Source organism: Oryzias latipes, chromosome 2 (assembly GCF_053564925.1).
Source record: "Oryzias latipes strain Hd-rR chromosome 2, Olatipes_Hd-rR_3.1".
NCBI classification, from domain to species: Eukaryota; Metazoa; Chordata; class Actinopteri; order Beloniformes; family Adrianichthyidae; genus Oryzias; species Oryzias latipes.
The window spans coordinates 24,288,555-24,308,493 of record NC_136238.1 but is presented as its reverse complement, the minus strand read 5'-3'; the positions used below and the strand labels follow the sequence as shown (position 1 = coordinate 24,308,493).

The window sequence follows — 19,939 nt, the reverse complement described above, 5'->3', positions numbered from 1 at the left end:
TGCAGCGTCCGGTATGGAGTCGCACTAAAACACAAAACACAGGAAGTGGAAAAGTCTCTGTTTTTGTTGAGCAGCACGCTCAGTTCGTCCATTTTGTTGCAAAGTGAGCGCACGTTGGAGAGGAATATTCCGGGCATCGCAGTGCGAAATCCGCGCCGGCGGAGACGCACCAGCGCTCCTGAGCGCGCGCCTCTCCTGCGGCGCTTCACCTTCTTACGTGCCTGCTGGGTCAAAATAGCCAGTAAATCCATGGTAGAAGCGAGAAATGTAGGAAAAAGGTCCACGGGGGTTGTAGCTCTGATGTTCATGAGCTCGTCCCTGGAGAAGGAGCCCCCAGAACTGAGGCATGAAACCGAATTAAAACATAAAGTAAAACAAAGTAAAGCACACCAAAACACAGAGGCAGCCGTCCGTGGCGCCATCTAATATCAATCACTGATGATCAAAAATCTCACACCATCACAGCTCTAGTCAGATGAAATCTTTCCTGTTTGAAGGAGCTTCCTTCATGACACAATAGGATCCCAGATCTCCCATCAGCCCTTGCAGCTCCTGACTTTGTGATGTGTTCCTGCAGAAACTCTTGGAAATCTCATGTTGATTCTCTCCCAGTTGACATCCATGGAGATTTTCACTGCTGTTGTTCAACTGTAGAGTTTGTCACAGACGCTCAAACTCATGAAGAGTTCAGCTGGAAGTTGAGAACGAGGCTTTGAAACCAGCAGCAGTTTGAGTCCATTCTGATGTTCCATTCAGGTTTCTGCTACAACAAGCCTTTATTTTGAAAGAGCCAGTGGGGCAGAAACAATAGGTGACTTCTTACCGAGTAACCCCACTGCAGTTGCAATCCTAACTGAGCAGTGATCCTGCACGCTCGCTAGGTTTGCGCAAAGTGTTAAGGGGCTCTATTTTTTACTTGGGAGCGGTAACCTGCCAAGATATACTCACACAAACACACAATTAAAGCCACATTATTTCCAATAACACACTCCTCTTCTTAATATGGTTATGGTTATTTTCTGGATTTAACATTAAAACACACAGTTAAAACATGCATGCTAGTGTGTGTTTTAAAAAGTTGGTTGCCTGCACAATGCACATACCTGCACCTTTTTACTATGGGGGTGGTCTTCTTTCACGTCCTCACTTCTCTCCTTATTGTTTACAGCGGTAAGGATGGTATCAATGATGGAATGTTCAGTACCAGGAATTAGAGCTGTGACGGTGTCGAATTTTTGATCACCGCGGTGATGAACCACCAGGGGGCGCGGTGTCGCGGTTGACCACAACCCCCACCCCCAAATAACCCCACAAAATCCCCCGGCGGCCGCATCGGGACTAAATACAATTACAACGTACTATTTTTTATCAACAAATAACAGTAAAAACTAACAACTACATATCTAACTTGTGAACTAACTATAGGTGTTGTAGATTGACTTTGTGTGTGAGTGTCGTGTGTAGGACTAGGAGGAAGGTGTGTACACGTGTGTTGGGGGATGTGTGTTGATTCCTCTGCAGTGGACCGCTCTGGAGCTGCACGCAAGTTTCACCTGTGCTCTCTGGTACAGACATTTTCTCAGAATATTATGTATTGTCCAGTAATAAACAGACTGCAGACACTGTGTCAGGACTCGAAAGGTGGACACAAGCGCGGGACGCCAGAAGGTATGTAAGAGGGATTTAATCTTACGACTAGAACCAAGAAGGCAAACAACCAAAACGATCCGGTGACAAGTACCGGCCAACACAGAATATATACACCACAGAGAAGTGCAAACCAGGTGCGACAAATCACAGTTCAAATCAAAGTAAAGACAGCAAAAATAAACAAGGAACGTAACCGGAAGTTGTCAAAATAAAACCGGAAGTGAAAATGAAAACAATTTTAACCGCCCTGACCCCTGGTACCTGACAGTACCCCTCCCTCAAGGGGCGCCTCGAGGCGTACCACCGGGCTTGTGAGGATGCAACTGATGAAAACTCTGGAGCATGCCCTTATCCAGGATTCTGGATGAGGGTTCCCAAGACCTCTCCTCAGGCCCATAACCCTTCCAGTCCACCAAATACTGAAATCCCCGTCCCGACACCTGACGTCCATAATGTGGCGTATGGTCCAGGCAGGCTGGCCGTCAATGACGCGAGGCGCCGGAGGCGAAGAGGGAGGTGGTTGAAGGGGGCTCGTGACATGGGGCTTCAGCTGGGACACATGGAAGATTGGATGTATATGCATGGTACGTGACAGGCGTAACCGGACCGCCACTGGGTTGATCACCCTCACCACCTCGAACGGTCCGATGAACCTAGGTGAGAGCTTCTTCGACTCTGTCCGTAACTTAATGTGAGCCGTGGAGAGTAGGACCAACTGACCTGGCGGGTGTAGGACGACGATGCCGGTCAGCCAGCCTCTTGTTAGTTGCGGAGGAGCGAAGAAGTGCGGCACGCGCCTCCCTCCAGACTCGTCTGAAGCGGCGGTAGAAGTGTTGAACGGACGGCACTGCCACCTCCCTCTCCTGTTCCGGGAACAGGGGGGGTTGGTAGCCCAGCGAGCACTCGAAGGGAGACATTCCAGAGGCAGAAGAGGTCATAGTGTTGTGGGCATACTCAACCCAGGGAAGCATGGAACTCCAGGAAGTCTGGTGACGGGAACAAAAACAACGGAGAGCCGCTTCAAGGTCCTGGTTGGTCCTCTCAGCCTGCCCATTGGACTGGGGGTGGAACCCTGAGGAGAGGCTGGCAGTTGCACCAAAGGCTGCACAGAAGTACCTCCAGACCTGAGAGATGAACTGTGGTCCTCGGTCCGAAGCCAGATCCACCGGAATCCCATGCAGCTTGAAGACATGTTCCATGACGAGCTTGGCGGTCTCAGCGGCCGAAGGCAGTTTCTACAGGGCCACAAAGTGGGCTGCCTTTGAAAACCGGTCTACAACTGTCATTATCACGGTCCTACCAGCAGAGGTCGGCAGACCGGTGACGAAGTCCAAGGCGATGTGGGACCAGGGACGACTCGGGACTGTTAAGGGATGGAGGAGCCCAGCAGGTGGTTGGTTGCTCGTTTTGTTCTGTAAGCAAACAGTACAGGCAGAAACGAACTCCCGGGTGTCTTGCGCCAGACTGGGCCACCAGAACCGCCGTTGCAGGAAGGAGACGGTCCTGCGGATCCCGGGGTGGCAGGTCAGGCGTGTGGCATGGGCCCACTGGAGTACTTGGCTGCGACAGGTTCTGGGGACAAACAGTCTATTGGGCGGCCCCCCACCTGGGTCCGGCTCCGGCTCCTGAGCCTGAGCAGCCTTGACGTCCCTCTCCAGCCGGCAAGAGAGAGCACCCACTACGCAGGTCGTTGGTATGACAGTCGTGGGCTGCTGTTCCCCCACCAAAAGTTCCTGCTGCCGAGAGAGGGCGTCAGGTTTAACATTTTCGGAGCCAGGGCGGTACGACACAACAAAATCAAACCGGGTAAAAAACAACGACCACCTAGCCTGCCTGGGATTCAGCCGTTTAGCGGTCCGGATGTAATAAACAGACTGCAGACACTTTGTCACCTTTCCGGTAGCCATGAAGCCTGACACCCATGAAGAACACGGGGCAGGAGGCTCCACCTTTGGTTATACAGACACGTAACGTTGCGCTGCAAAGAATAGTTCCCAAACAAAACATGTAGTGATATTCATGGAAATCTAACAGCGCACGTTCATGTTTGGTGTTACAGAGTGAAGGACAACAGTAATACCCCCCCCCCCCCCCAACACAAAATCCTCCGGTGGGCGGCCGTGTCGCGCACTTAAGAACGCACGCAGCTTGTAATGGAAATGAATACAATGGAAATGAATAATTAGGAAGCAGTAAATTGTTTCCTATTTCCTTGCGAGACGGACACTTCTGTTGTAGAATGAGGATGTATGCTTCTGAAAGCGCGCGCCTGTTTGTGTAACTGTAAAGGGAGTCACGTGTCATGTGCAGCGCAGAGGCAGACAGTGAGAGCACGCTCGCGGTGGGAGAAAAGGAGACAACAGTCTGAAAGAAAGAAGGAAAGTCTGAACACAGGACTAGCAGAAAAAGGAAATTATCAGCAAAGATGAATGCGTTTAATGTGTTTATTATAGTTCCAATCACGCACCATATGCAAAATTAATCAATCTGAATCAATTCAAACTTAAAAAAAATCAAATATAAATCCATAAATGTAGAGATTGATCTTTCACACTAAAAGTAGTTTTTTTTAACATGTTCTGTCCAAATGCTTAGTAACAGATGAGAGCTGAAAGCCTCTTGTGTTGGACATATTTTACTGTTACAATAGGGGTTATGAAATGTTTGATACGCTAGCTTCATAATTGAATACACCCATTTTGTAATTTAGGCTAAACTTTATTCATCTTACTCATATCTGTAACAGTCTTTTTTTGGACCGGACGGAAAAGAAAAGAAGAGAAGAATAGAGAGAGGGGGGGGGTAGAACCGTGAAGCAGCATAAGGCAACAAGTTGCTGGATTTTACAATCATTCCAGTCAATAATGTAAATCCAAAAAGGGGACGGGGCCTGTCCACACACACCCAAATGCCACAAACATACCTGTGGTCGTCAAAAAAACCCAAAGACAAAGCATGTCAATATTAACACAATACAGCTGATGTTCACACACACATACTTATGCATTTTCTACCAACATGTAAAATGTTTCATTTAATCACTTAAACTATTTGTGCAAAGTTGAGAGCACCTGTGATCAAGTGGATCTTTCTGTTCTTCTAAAATGGATGATGGAATGTAAAAAGAAGGAGGGAAAGTACCCAGCCATTCCCACACTAAGACCCCCGCCGCGGCAGTAGCAGCAGCCAGGACCCCCACCAACACCCACATGGCAGCAGATAGCGAACAAGCGCCCGCCGAGCAATCGCATCCCCCACCAAGGCCAGGGCAAGCAGGACCACATGGGGGCTCAAAGTGATTGATTGACAAGATCTCTAGCTAATCATGGTGCAGAACAGGGTGCTCAGTTTGAAAATAAAAAGCAGCAGCATATCACACTAAAAAAGTTAGTGAAACAGCAAATGATGAACTGTGATGCAGAAAGGGAAATAAACATTATAATCTGGTTTTTAGTTTAAATGTGAGCTCTGTGAAGCATTTTAAAGTCCCACTCCAACTATATTTTGATCTATTTTCAAAGTGTTCCCAGTTATCTTTTCATTAGGATGATGCTGTTTTAAGGCCAAATCAAAAACCTGTTGTTTTCTAGGACATAGTCTCTGCAGAGAAGCAGGAATTCATTAGAAATGTATCTCTGAGCTGTGGAGAGACTGTTGACGTGGAAGAAACCCACCACTACTATCCCATAAAATCTTTGTTTACACTCTTTCCCGCTAGCTTACAGCCCTTCACTACCCTAACATTACAGTGCAACAAAAATAGCAGCAATATCAGATCTATCTAGCCATACAGTTTTGATCCAGATTTCAGCTCAGACGAGGAAAACAAGACGTTCATGGATCTATTTCTAAGTGGATGCATCACAATGGAGACTAGTAGGGAGGCTTTTTACTTTCTATGTCACAAATAGAAGCTTTTTCAAACAGCACCTTTTTATTTGCTCTTATTTTAATAAAGAAATACTCAAAAAAGTTTTATGTATGTCCTCAATCGTGGAAAATGCTCAAGAACAAATTTAATAGAAGTGGGTCTTTAAACACCAACTTTTTCATGTAATTTTTCATTTGTTTAACAGTACGTAAGTTAATCATTTAAGTCTGTGCACCAAAGGTTCGTGCTGGTGCACCTCAAACAATGTTAGGTGCACCAGTGCTAAGATTTAGTCTAGAGCAGGGGTATCAGGAACTCGACATTAGACCGGGGGCCAATTTTGCTGGAAAAAAAGGATAAACAGAAAAAGTTGTTTATAATAACTTTAATGACCAATTGTGAATGGTACAATTAACCAGGCCCTCCAGATGTTTTCCCAGTTGCTGTTGGAGGTTGAGGGCCAGATCTTCTACTTGTCTAGTAAACGTATCATTTGACAGACTTATTTCTTCAAACTTTTTCTTTTGCTCTTGATAAACAATGTCAAATACTTTAAACACATCCACAACGTAGCTACTAGCTTCTCTCACAGCGTCACTGGATTTAGCCATTTTTGTAAACATTATCTGGTGTGCAGCATAACCTCGTTGTAGTTGTTGGAGCTTATTTTTGCAGTAAAAAACACCCACAAACACCGCCGTCCTCTTCACTGCAGCTCCGGTAATCTGCTAGTCTCACAATCTGGTAAATATGTCATAGTTTTTAGGATTTGTGACATAGTGAAAATTTATATAGACTTCTTTGAGCATTGCATTTACCTGCTTGCAAATCAGTCACATAACTTTATCCAGCCTATGAGGTACGACAAAGTAAGCATTTGTCCACTTAGCTTGAAAACTTCTCTACACCAACACAATGCTCTTTTCTCAAAAGAACCTTTTTTTATTGCAGATTGTTACAGAAACCCTGAAACAATATGTTTCCAAGCAAAGTACAGCTGGTTTGATAACGATCATTTAGGATTTTTTGAGGGCCACAACAATCTTCCTGCAGATCGCCATTGGCTCCCGGGCCACACTTTGAGAACCGGTGGTCTAGAGTCCTGCCTAAGGGACTCAACCACCACTGAGCGTCTGACTCCCCCCATAAGAGATTGGGTAGGGAACACAAGATTAATGACCACCACCTTATGACTGTAAACGATGAGTGTGTCAGTGTGGGGACTGTGTGTTTATTAAAATGTAGTCTGTAACCTTTTATGAAAACTTATACATTTTCTTTAATTAGGTGTTTGACCTACTGAAGACTGAAAGACTGACATCACCTCTGTCTTAACTGTGAAAGCGAACTAAGACAGACTATTTCTTGACAATACACAAAGACTTTTAAAAGTATAAAAGGTCTCCTTTTTTGTCTTTTTGTCCCTGCAGTCCTCCCTCAGCATTATGCAAGTGAAGAGGATCTGTGCAACCAACAGAGGAATTTAAGAATGGAACAGGGGGAACCAAAGCCTTGTCAAATTAGAGAGGAACATGGAGAACCAAAACCTCCACAGATTAAAGAGGAACATGAAGAACAAGAACCTTCACAGATTAAAGAGGAACTGCAGGAACCAGAACCTCTACAGATTAAAGAGGAACAAGTGGAACAACAACTTCCACAGATTAAAGATGAGCTCTTCAGTCAGGAGGAAGATCAGCTTGATCTGAAGCAGGAAACTGATACCCTGATGGAGATTCCTATTTATGAGGAAAATGAGAACAGTGAAGCAGATCTTAAGAATCAGCAGAGCTTTAATGTAACTGATAGTCAGGATGAAGAAGGAAACCAACATGAAGAATCAACATCAACTACAGATCATGACACAGACCCACAGAACAGAGATCAGAAGAAGAGTTTTAGTTATTTATCTCATCTCAAAACACACATGAGAACTCATACAGGAGAGAGGCCTTTTTCTTGTAAAGTATGTAAAAAAGATTTTCGTTATTTATCTCATCTCAAAAGACACATGAAAATTCACACAAGAGAGAAGCCTTTTTCTTGTGAGGAATGTGATAAATGCTTTATTCAAATCTATGATCTCAAAACACACATGAGAACTCACACAGGAGAGAAGCCTTTTTCGTGTAAGGAATGTGATAAAAGTTTTAGTTATTTGTCTAGTCTCAAAACACACATGAGAACTCACACAGGAGAAACCCCTTTTTCTTGCAAAGAATGTGACAAAGGTTTTACTTATATTTATGATCTCAAAGTACACATGAGAACTCACACAGGAGAGAAGCCTTTTTCTTGTGGAGAATGTGGTAAAAGATGTAGTAATTTATCTGATCTCAAAATACACATGAGAACTCACACAGGAGAAAAGCCTTTTTCTTGTAAAGAATGTGATAAAAGTTTTAGTTGTGCATCTAATCTCACAACACACATGAGAACTCACACAGGAGAAAAGCCTTTTTCTTGTAAAGAATGTGATAAAAGTTTTACTTGTTTATCTAATCTCACAACACACATGAGAACTCATACAGGAGAGAAGCCTTTTTATTGTGTAGAATGTGATAAACGTTTTAGTCATGTATCTGATCTCAAAAAACACATGAGAACTCACACAGGAGAGAAGCCTTTTTCTTGTAAAGAATGTAAAAAATATTTTAATCAGACATCTAGTCTCAAAACACACATGAGAATTCATAAAATAGGAAAGCCTCTTTCTTGTAAAAAATGTGATAAGAGTTTTAGTTGTGTATCTAGTCTGAAAACACACATGAGAACTCACACAGGAGATAAGCCTTTTTCGTGTAAAGAATGTGAAAAAAGTTTTCGTTTTTTATCTCATTTCAAAAGACATATGCGAACTCACAGGAGAGAAGCCTTTTCAGTGTAAACAATATAAAACAAGTTTTTATGATGTATTTAGTCTCAAATGACCCTTTTTGTGTAAAGTATGTGATAAAAGTTTTAGTTATGTAGTTGACCTTAGAACAAGAGGACGCATGGAGAAGAGAAACTGGTCAGCTATCAAAGCAGCCTGATCTTTCATTAGATGTACATAGGCTGATGGCCTCCAGACCACATTGATGCAGTTACTCAGTAATAAGGAGGCAGAAGTGATTATTGGATGCATTGAAGTGAACAGTTTTTCTGAAATGTGACATGAGTCCTGAAAACATTTTTTTATTCTTCTGACTTCTGAGACAATATTTTTAGGTGTTTGTCATCTATACGCCACTATGATCACATATCTCAAAAAAGGGATTGTGTATTGATTCTAAACATAATGGAGTTTCACTTTTTAAGATATTTAACTTCATGAAATTCATAGATTTGATTTTTAGAGAAATGTTGATAATGTTCCGTTTTTGTTGGTTAATATTTTTTGGTAGATTTTTGTACTTTTGTGATATTGTTAAAAGTTTTTGAGTTAAACATTGTGTTTGTTTTTTATGTAAGGGACACTGACAGACTCAGTGTGCATTTTTCTACACCGTGGAAGTGTGTTCCCTTGCTTCTGTAAAATGTGTTAATTTCTCTTAACGCACATTTTGAAGACCGTTAACCTGCTTATACCATGGCCACTTACAAAAAGAATAAATATTCAATCAGTTTTTGGTAGTTTATTCTTGTTATTTTTTGTATTTAAATTGTGTTTTTCACAAAAAGGGGACTATTTGTTACATGATGTGGTACATTGTTACAGTAACATAATTGCATCGGCGGAGCCGGCACTGAATTTGGCTACAGCAGCAAACAAAAATGTGGTAAATGAAGCATCAGCTCAGAGATAAAGTTCGCATCTTACCCCTAGTTTTTTTCCAGATGAGGAAGCTAAAGGTGGTGGTAAAGATGCCAGTGCAGTTATATAGAACATTAAATCTATGTGACCGGAACTTCATTTTTAGGCCTCCGGTTATGACTGGAATATCACTTTTTATTCTACACCCAGCAGTCAATCAGAATCAAGTATTTACCGAGACAGTGGTATAAGCTAAAACAATGTTGTCTAAGTCTATGTGTTACCATGGCGAAACTAGAATTATTCTATACATCTCTAAATCTAACACTATGTGGTTCGTGAACATTTCAATATTGTTTTAAATATAAAAATATATTGTTTATATTTTGTTTAGTCTTCCAAGCAAATAAAGGTTTATTTAAGAAAGAATTAAGTAAAAATGTATTCAGGAAGAGGCGGATAAAGAGCCAGAATGGTGTTTGTGTCTGGGGTTCTTGTGATTCATGTTTTCTATTAGAACTGTTCCTCTGTTCTTTTTGGTTCTCAGTGTTCTGTTCCAATCTGTGAAGAATAAAGTGGACATGAACATCGGTTAGAAGTGTGAAGTCTTTCCAACAGTGTAGGTTTCTGCTGTTTGTTGGTTCTCTGCAGGTTCAAAAGCTGGACTCCCCAGGTCCAATTCTGACTGCTGAACCCAGGACTGAGTTCTGAGTTTTTGTTGATGTTCTTCCACTTGTTGTTTTTGTCCAATTCTGACCTCTGGAGGAAGTCTGCACAGGTGCAGACAAAGACAGAAACCAAAGGAGGACCAACTGATTGTTTAAGTGATCTGGACCGAGCCAGTGTGATGTTTCCCATAAAAAAATTCTTACTTTCAGCTCCAACCAAAAGTCAATTCAGCTGCCATTTTTCTGATGCATATGGATGGAGCAAGATGACAACAGATAACATATGAGTTGTCTGAGTCAACATTTCAATGTCAACTACTGTCACAAATCAGGATTAAGTTTGTTGGAAGTCTACACCCCTTGCACTAAAAATGTGCTCAGGAGAATCAGGATGGACGCCATCTCTCCGCATGAGACCGGACTTCCCCCCAAAAGGTGCTCCAATTATCCACAAAACCAACGCCGTTGTCTGGGCACCATCAAGAAAGCCAGCGGTTAAATGAAGAAAAGTGGCTGTACATTTCATCATTGACTAAGTTCGGCAGGGGACCAGAGAAAATTACAGTGTCCGACATCGACTTAACAAGTTTACACACTGGAGCTACGTTTAACTTAACCACCTCTGATTGTCTCCGTCGGGCATCATTACCGCCTGCGTGAATCACGACTCGACGGAACCTGGACTTACTCTGAGCTAACATCCTAAGGTTCCCCTCGATTTCACCAACTCTGGCCCCCGGATAACACCTAAATGTCCACAAACATACAATCGCAGATGGAGCTTGATGAAATACTTTAAAATGTGGTATTTAGAAAAAAACTGTTATTGTAGTCTTATTAATTTAATTTTTTTTTATCATTTTCATTGTAGTTTTACCCTTTAGTTTAACATTTCTACAGACGTTCCTGACATTAACTTTTTCCTTTTTTCAATGTCATGTGTTTTAACTTTTTTTAATGAAAATTTTGATCTGCCACCTGGATGTTTATATTTATAGTTTTGTCTGCTTTGAATTGTTTTATTTAAGCTAAATCAATCTATAAATATGACGACCGATCTTCAGCTCCAACTCCCACAAACACCGCCGTCCTCTTCATTGCAGCTCCGATCGATCATCTGCTAGTCTCACAATCACAGCAATCCACGTTGTCTTTCCGTTCCGGGTCACGTTCAGAAACTTTATTTAAAAAGAAACGTATAAACTGCTTAACTGAACCTCAATATGGTTCAAAAAGCTTCAAATGTTTTTAAACAGTTTTATTTCAGGAGATAATAAAGAAAAGAAAATCAAAACAGAAAAAATGTATCGAGGAAACTTTTTCAGAGTTGTTGTGACGTCATCACGCGGTGTCTCGTTCCTTTTTATAACTTTATTGTTAAAAGAATAGAACAAATAGCTGTGTCTCATTCCAATGTTCAGATTTGACTACAAAACGCATCAGAAACTAACTAAACCTGATCCGATTTGTTTAATGTATTTCTAAACTACAGTCATGAATAACAAAAAATTCTTAAGTAAACAAGTAAAATAAAAAATAAAAATTTCAAGCAAAAAAGATCCTAAAAAAACTGTTTCTAAAGAGAATAATTACGACTGTAAATAAACATTAAACTGGATAGTTAATAACAAAGACAAGCAATAGTTATGAACTTCTTATTACAGTGGAAAAACAATAGAGAAATTTACTTAATTTAATTAAAATTAGATTAACAAATTTATGAAGTAAATAACTAAGATGTAATGAAAGAAGAAAAGTGAAAAAAATTAAAGATCTTTGGAATGCAAACACTTTTCACCAACAATCTACAAAGATTTTAAAGCTGTTTCTTGTTTCTGTGTCTTCTTCAAAGATCTTTTCAATAAAAAACTGGGAAAGATTTAAATAAATTCACAGATTTTTTCAGGTTAAGACAATAAAAACACTTAATATTTTTATTTACAGTACAGACCAAATGTTTGGACACACCTTCTCATTCAAAGAGTTTTCTTTATTTTCACGACTATGAAAATTGTAGATTCACACTGAAGGCATCAAAACTATGAATGAACACATGTGGAATTCTATTCATAACAAAAAAAGTGTGAAACAACTGAGAATATGTCATATTGTAGGTTCTTCATAGTAGCCACCTTTTGCTTTGATTACTGCTTTGCACACTTTTGGCATTCTCTGGATGAGCTTCAAAAATGTTGAGAAATGCAGAAATGTGTGCTGCAGATGCCATGTTAGCCACTAGAGGGCAGCACAGCAGCTTCAGTCTTTGTCATTGTTGCTGTGTGAGCCTGAAGGAGCTTCAAAGTGAGCTGCAGCTTGATTCAGACAAACCTCCACATTCACACACAGATGTGATCCTGAAGAAGTCTGAACAGAACATTTCAGGAGAACTCTTCAGTCCAGAACATGAGCCTGCATTGTTCCTGAAACTGGGATCAGAGTTCTGCTCTCTGCTCCAACAGAACCACCTTCATGAGCTCCTGGTTTCTTCTGGATCCTCCAACATTCAGACGCTCTCTGACTGAGTTCATGTCTGCACAGAAACCTTCAGGATTCTCTTCTTCCACACGTCTTTCACTCTGAAACTCTCTTCTGAATGTGGATCATCTCAGTCAGACGTTCAGCAGCATCAGAGCCGTGCATGTGCTCCTCCTCATGAGTCCTGAAGCTGCACCGTCAGCTGCAGAGCTTCAGAGCTGCTTCTTCTCAGACTTTCCACTTTCTTTGGCTCTCTGGCTCTGATGCTGCTGCTGCTGCAGAAAAACCAGCAGCTGCAGAAAAACTCTGCAGAGACTCACAGAGAGAGGATGGAGGCAGCTGATGAAGCTGCTGCAGACTGACAGCTGATGGAACTGAAGCACTTTCTACATTCTAGTTCCAAATGTTCTACAGAATCACTCAGAGGTTGAAAGTCTTCCTCAGTACTCGAGTACTTTAGTTCAGCAGCTCCTCTTTTCCTCTAAGGTGAAGCTTCATGTGGACGACTTCTTCTTTTCTCCTCTTTTCTGGAGCTTGGGCTCCATGCAGTCTGATCAGCTCTGATTTGGGCTTCAGTTGATGTTTGTGATCAGGAACTCTGGATTCTTCTTAGAAGGAGACGTTCTGCCTCTTTAGCAGAGAGCAGAACGTTGATCTGATCTGTTGGAAGCCACTCCATCCTGAAGCTGCACTGCTGAGTTCCTGTCCACCAGGGGGCAGTGTTACGGCTTTGCATGCCTTATTATTCTGCTCATCTGTCAGGTTGGGACTTCCAACACACAAACATTTGACCTTTTCACTTCATAAAAAAGTTTGTTAAACACTTTGGTGACTTTCAGATTTATAAAAATCATTTTATGTCTTTTATTTCTGTAATTATTGGTCTAAACTTTTCTTCCTGAAGGCTGAACTGCAGCTTTCCTCAGGTCTTTCATTTTCTCCATTTTTCACTCCTTTTCTTGGCTTCCAGCTCACCAGGCATGACCTATACGGCGCCCTCATGTGGACGGATGAACACATGACAGAGGGGAAGGACAGAGCTGCACAGCAGGGACGAGCAGAGACCTTTGTGTGACCGTACGCCCTCTTACATTTGTAACCCAAATGGAGACTGGATTTGATAGGTTAAAAACATATAATTTATTAAAAACTTGACACAAGTTCCATAAAAGAGAAGGTTAAAATAAACTCAGACAGTTGGACCACACTCCAACACTGCTTGAGGGCGGCTGCCTCCAGGATCGCCTCAGCCCCACTGCACTGGCGGGTAGCCACAAACACCACCAAGGGAGATCTTTGATCCAACTCTCACCAGAAGTACCTGGGGCCTGTTTCAGAAAGGAGGTTAAACCAACTCTGAGGTTGAACTTGAACTCTGAGTTGGTCAATCGGGAGATTAACAACTCTGAGTTTTCTGTTTCAGAGAAGCTGATCCGAGTTAGGTCAATCAACTCTGAGTGGACTGATTCTGAGGTGAGCGTGCGCACCGCGACTATAAGAAGCCATTATCAATGGAGCGCAGATATCACGAGTCACCATGGCAACCGTGAAAAAAAGAGGTCTGCATATTTTTCGCCAACTGAACTTGACGTGCTGCTGCAGAGTTACAGTGAATATGAGCACATATTCCAGAAGAAAAGCAACACCGCTGCATCTGCAAAACAGAGACAGTTAGCGTGGAAAAACATAGCTGCTCAAGTTAATGCCTAAGTTTGCATTTAAATCATTGTTATAAAATATTGGCTGTAATAACTTTTTAAATAGCGTAAGGAGTGAAATAAAAATGGTGATATTTCAGTGTACTTTTGAAGTGTTATTCCTGGTGTAAATGCATGAAATGCTGCATAGTGTACAGAACCAATCTGGGGGGGGGGAATGCCTTTAACGTCGGTAATGTTTAAAGGACTTTTTTGTTAACCTTCCCCTCTTGCAAACGTTGGTCAGTTTAATATTAATACATGCAATTGTGTTTTTAAAAGTGAACTTTTAAAACCCTCAACCTCCAGAGCGGATTAAGAATGACTCCAAAACAGTTATTCTGGGAATGACACCTTCTCTTTATTTAACTAAGTGCTCCGTCCTCCGAACACACAATATATACCACGCACACACCTCCGCTCCGCTCCGTGCTCACCCCCCCCCCCCCCATCTGCACCTGCACTCGCCCCTCCCCTTCTCTCTCGTGGATCGCACCCCGCTCAGCACACACACACTGCAACACTACCCTTGTATTGATCAAGTGGTATAGGTTTATGTGGGATTAAGAAAGTAAGCAGTGCTAGCAAATTGTGTTTCCAACAAGTAATTGTTACATTAATCTAATTCAATGTCCCTGATTTCATTTTCATGTAGATGCAATCCTGCAGGAATTAAAAGAACATGGCAGCAGCTAAAAATGAAGTATAAAAACATAATTCAATCAGGTCAAATTTGAGCATGTCATGGATGTAGGCTTTGTTGACAATATTTGACATATGAAACATCTACATAGCAAGACCTAATGTTGTTTTCATTGTATATATGTAATTGACTGCAACGAAAAACGGTAACGCTCACAAAAACGTATGGGGAAATGACAAAACATCGAGTCTTCTCAAAATCCTCGTACGAGGTAAATATAATTCTCTACGAATTAATGCAGCCTCCTCGTCTATTGGGTCCTCCAAAAAAGGACAAGCCATTCTTGTCACTTAGACCGTCTTTGTGTGACGGAAATGTGGACAATGAAGGTTAAAGCGAAAAATACCGCTTCGTCTTTAAAAAGGGGAGGGGACCGGCAGAAACCTTGAGTTTAGAGAATAAAACCTGCTCCCGACCAGGTTAGGTTCACAGCATAAGTAACCATGGATACTGACTCCGAGTAAAAGTTACCTCTCTTTCAGAAACGGGTTTGACTTCCTCTGCTTTCTCTGGTTTAACAAACTTCCCATTCTGAAACGGAAAACCCAGGGTTTCCCTGATTTCAGGGTTAATGCACTCAGAGTTTACACTTAACCTCCTTTCTGAAACAGGCCCCTGCTCAGGGCCCAAATGCACACAAAAACACACCACAACCCAAACAGTGATTAAAAGAAGATACAAAACAGAGGAGGTGCACCTGAGCAGGTCACCACTAATTTATGGGCTGAAAACAGGGGGGTCCCCCTTACACAATACTATATATGGCACCCACCAGCTACCATAAGGATAAAAGGAGGAGGCAGCCACCCTCAGCCAGGTCCAGACACCAAGATACTAAAAATGAGCACAAAACAGTTTAAAAATGGATAAAACTAAGGGTGTCAAGCTTGATTAAAACATTAAAAACAATGAAAAAAGTATATCCAAAGTATAGAGACTGAATCTTTTAATAACCCGCTCTGAGGTCTGAACGGGATCCCAAGTGATCCCCAAATCAAACCCCGGATCTCCATTTTGTTTTACAACCAAAAAGATAAACTTTCGCAGGAAAGGTTCAACATTTTCCCCGAGAGGGAACAATAAAACCAGAGGACCGGATTTATAATCATTTTCTCAATGAAAATAGAAAACATATCATAAGGTTCAGGAGGCGCGAGCAGGCTTGTTCCGCATCCGCTGCTGCCTGGTCTGATTCTCTGTCGGTCCACCAGCTCGCCTCCTCCTTTGAGCCGGCACAGTGTGAAGCACGATGACGTCAGACTGGATCTGTGAGCTCAGACAGCAGAGCTGTTAGCTGCAGAGCAAAGGAGAGCTGAGTGAATGGCGTGACAGTCAGTAGTGTTTTAAAGGGGGACTTCAAGATGTGGACGACCGGAGCTCCTTTGGTCCACACAAACCCTCAAACTACAAAAACAGAGTCGTCCATGTTTGCATATTTTGCTGCAGACAGTTTGTATCAAATGTCAGCAAAGCCGCGCGGATATGGCTGAAATATGTCAACTATCTGACTGGCGAGGAATATGAGTCGATTTCCATGGATCAGCAAATAAGCGTTTAGATCCCGCCCACTTTCACTGATTGACAGATAGACCCATTCTCCTGAAAAAGCTCTTCATGAAATAAATTCGCCATTGTGAAAAACAGCAACATGAAATAAAAACAAAGCTACTTTGGAAAATATTGATTTTGAAATCTGAGGTTCTGAAAAAAGACGTAGAATTATAATAATATTCCACATGATTAAAAGTGAATATTTTAAAATGCTGTTTTAAAATAAAGGACAGGTTTTAAAAGCAAAATGAAATATATTGAATAATATAATGTCTAATTTAAAATCTGTGTGCAGCTTTTTCACCACTTCATGATCTTTTTATATATTTATGAGAGATTTATTGGTTGATTGTGTATTGTACGGTGGCCCTGAAGAGCAAACCATTCAACAAATCACTCGATACAAAAACATTTTTAAGATCACAGCAACAATTTAAAAAGCGTATTACATTTTAGAAAACAAAACAAAATTTCAGAAACCAAAACATAAAAAAGAAAAAAGAAAAAAAAGAAAAAAAGATTTCAGAAAACAAAATTAATTTCCAGAAAAAAAAAGAAATATTACAAAATGAAAACATTTCAGAAAAAAAATTAATTTCCAGAAAACAAAATGAAATAAAAAAAATGAAAACATTTCAGAAAAACAAAATGAAATATTAAAAAATGAAAAACATTTCAGAAAAAAAATGAAATATTAAAAAATGAAAAACATTTCAGAACACAGAATGCATTTCCAGAAAACAAAACGAAATCTTCAAAAATGAAAAACATTTCCAAACCGGAAGAAGCAGGTACTATGGGACAACGCTGATTGGATGATGATGTTTGTCAATCATTTGAACTGAAAAGTATTTTAAATGAAGCGACGACGGATTTTATCGTCCAAACAACAATGTACCATGATAATTCCCGTATTTCCCATTTACATATTAAATCAAAAATGCAGCAAACAGATAATGAAGGTTTAAATTTTTTTTTGAATATTTCGTCTGAAGCAGAACGGTCACCCGGAAGTAGTTTGTGTGGATGACGTCCGTTCTGCAGGTAAACAAAGAAAGGGACGGTAAAACGTTAACATAAACGTTAATCTTTGAATATTTAGCGGATGTGATGACAGAACGCACGCAGAAATATCAACACCAACCAGGTTTACAAATGTTTCAAAATGTCGTGAGAGGATTCTGTCTAAAGCAGCAGCTGCGAAGAAACGGGTGTTAAAAGACGGCGCACATCAGGAAATGCAGTCCCGCCATCCACAGATGAGGTATGGAGGCACATTTGTTTGATCTAATACATGTAGCGTTAAACGTGATTTCTAGGTGGGTGTTTACAGACAGATCCAAGATCCTTCAGTCATACGTTAATGACAGGTTACCTCATCAGCTGGAGAGGGGGGGGGGGGTCACGTGGGCAGGATTCTCAGACAGGTGTACCAGCCGCATAAATCAGCAAAGCTGTCAGGTAAACTGCAGCAGTTTGTGTCTCAGAATAACATTTATGAATGCTTCTTATTCACACTATTAAGATCTGTGACTTTAGAGTGTGTCAGTGCACAGAAACATGACAGGATGTGCACATCATCAGACATGTACAGGTGTGTAACTAAAGGTGGCAAAGTCTGTAGTGTAAAATAAATCTTTAAAAAAAACGTTTTAGTCTTTCAGGCAGAGGAGGAATACCAAATTGTTTTAGAATGTATTTTTATAAGACTGAAATAATGTATTTTATTCTGAGTTTGGTGTTTTGACCCCTCCCTAATGAATTTCTGGTTTAACCCATTTTCTCCTCATTTTGATGAACTCAACTTTTTCCTGAATGAAAGATGAATGGTAGCCGATGTTTTTCTGTCAGGGATTTTTAATTTATTAATTTATCTCTGTCAGGGATTTCAATGGAGCTGGAGTCCAGGGCAGAGGAAGCTGCAAGCATGCACGAGCAGGAACTGGGGTCCCTTACCTGTGCATCTTCCTCTGGATGTGATGCTGAGCAGCAATGTGGACAAAACTTCCCTGACATGACTCTTTTTGATATAGTTGTTAAGCACAAACAGACTTTTCCCAGATGCATTTTTTCCTCTAATAAATGTGACTGACAGGTACGCTGAGTTAATGCTGATTGTAAGCGCAACATTTGATTGACTGCATGAAGAAGCCCATAAAGGAAAATCCACAACTGTTTCTTTGTTTCTGTTAGTGAATAACGTATTCATGTTAAGTTTTCAATAAATATACTGCATTGCTATGAAACAAATTTGTTTATTTTCATATCCATTATTACAATCCTCACATCAGCATTCAGTTTTTTCATTGACAAAAAAACATTTCTAAACAACAGCTTTGAACATCAAACATCATCTTTGTTAATAAAGCTTTAAAACCTAAAATGGTAAACATGGAAAAACTCCTAAATGAAGCAAGCCTAATATGAACATTTTAAACTGGAGTTTTGCTTAAAGGAACATTAAGTTGTTTGGAGTTGTACATGTGTTTGATGCGATTCCTCATAGATGCCAGGAATTATGCTTCGTTTTTCACTCCCCACTGCATCATTTACAACTAATCAGGCTTATGCAGCAGGTTAAAGACGTTTTTTAAAGGACCTGCAATTTAAAAAAAAAAATTAGATATTAAGGTTAAATAATATTTATTGATTACATTTCACATAAATCATGGTGACTTGCCTGTACACTGCACAATGATATGAATGACTTTAGTCTTCTTGTATTCCCATGTAGAGCTGCCATCTGTTCTTCTGCAGCACAAACCTTTCTGGAACTTCGCTTTGAGAAACTTCACCTGCAGAAATATCACATGTTAATTCAATTAAGTATTTTATAAACTTTAAAGTTCATTTTTAAGTTTCAGTATATGTGTATATGCATGGTTCTAAAATATACAATGCACTTAAATATTATTTCCCATAAGAACTTGTTTACTGATTTCAGTCTTAAAGTCGATTTTTAGCAACACTGATGCCATATAATTACTGTAATTACTGTATAAATCACAGAATCAGGCTGGCTCGGAGCTTTTTCTCTCATGTTGTCACCGAAAACGGGAACGGCTATCATGTGAAGACGGTTCGTCTCCATCGGGTTCTTTTTGCGCATGCGCAAGATAAAAAGAAATTATCTTTTCAAAGCAGCACTTTAACATCCTAAAATTAACATCCTTAGAGACATGTGACTGACAAAAGAAAAGATCACAGACTTGATTCTTACCTGAAGATGATTGACAGCGTGAACCTCGCAGCCGTAGACATTAGCGCACAGCGTTCAAAGTAAAAGTGCTCACAAACTACTTCCGGGTGACCGTGTGTCAGGCGAAATGTTAAAAAAATAATTTTAAAGTTCATTAACAGTTTGCTGCATTTTTTATTTGATATATAAATGGGAAATACGTGGATTATTATAGTACATTGTTGTTTGGACGATAAAATCCGTCATCGCTTCATTTAAAATACTTTTCAGTTCAAATGATTGACAAAAATCATCCAATCAGCGTTGTCCCATAGTACCTGCCTCTTCCGGTTTGGAAATGTTTTTCATTTTTGAAGATTTCGTTTTGTTTTCTGGAAATTCAGTGTTCT

General features: G+C 40.6%; 2 long non-coding RNA genes across 2 annotated transcripts in view; one reads left to right on the top strand and one right to left on the bottom strand.

The window, feature by feature from the left end:
- Nucleotides 1-9,848, top strand: part of LOC101175616 (uncharacterized) — a 28,586-nt gene extending 18,738 nt beyond the window's left edge. The window contains exon 2 of the long non-coding RNA XR_013652119.1: nucleotides 6,952-9,848. This is a non-coding gene — a long non-coding RNA (uncharacterized LOC101175616). The remainder of the gene's footprint in view (nucleotides 1-6,951) is intronic.
- Nucleotides 9,849-18,586: 8,738 nt separating this feature from the next.
- Nucleotides 18,587-19,838, bottom strand: LOC144988108 (uncharacterized). The gene is made up of 3 exons (XR_013651901.1): nucleotides 19,572-19,838; nucleotides 19,032-19,146; nucleotides 18,587-18,950 (listed from the first exon to the last, which is right to left on the bottom strand). It is a non-coding gene; the product is annotated as an uncharacterized LOC144988108 (long non-coding RNA).
- Between the last annotated feature and the right edge of the window lie 101 nt (nucleotides 19,839-19,939).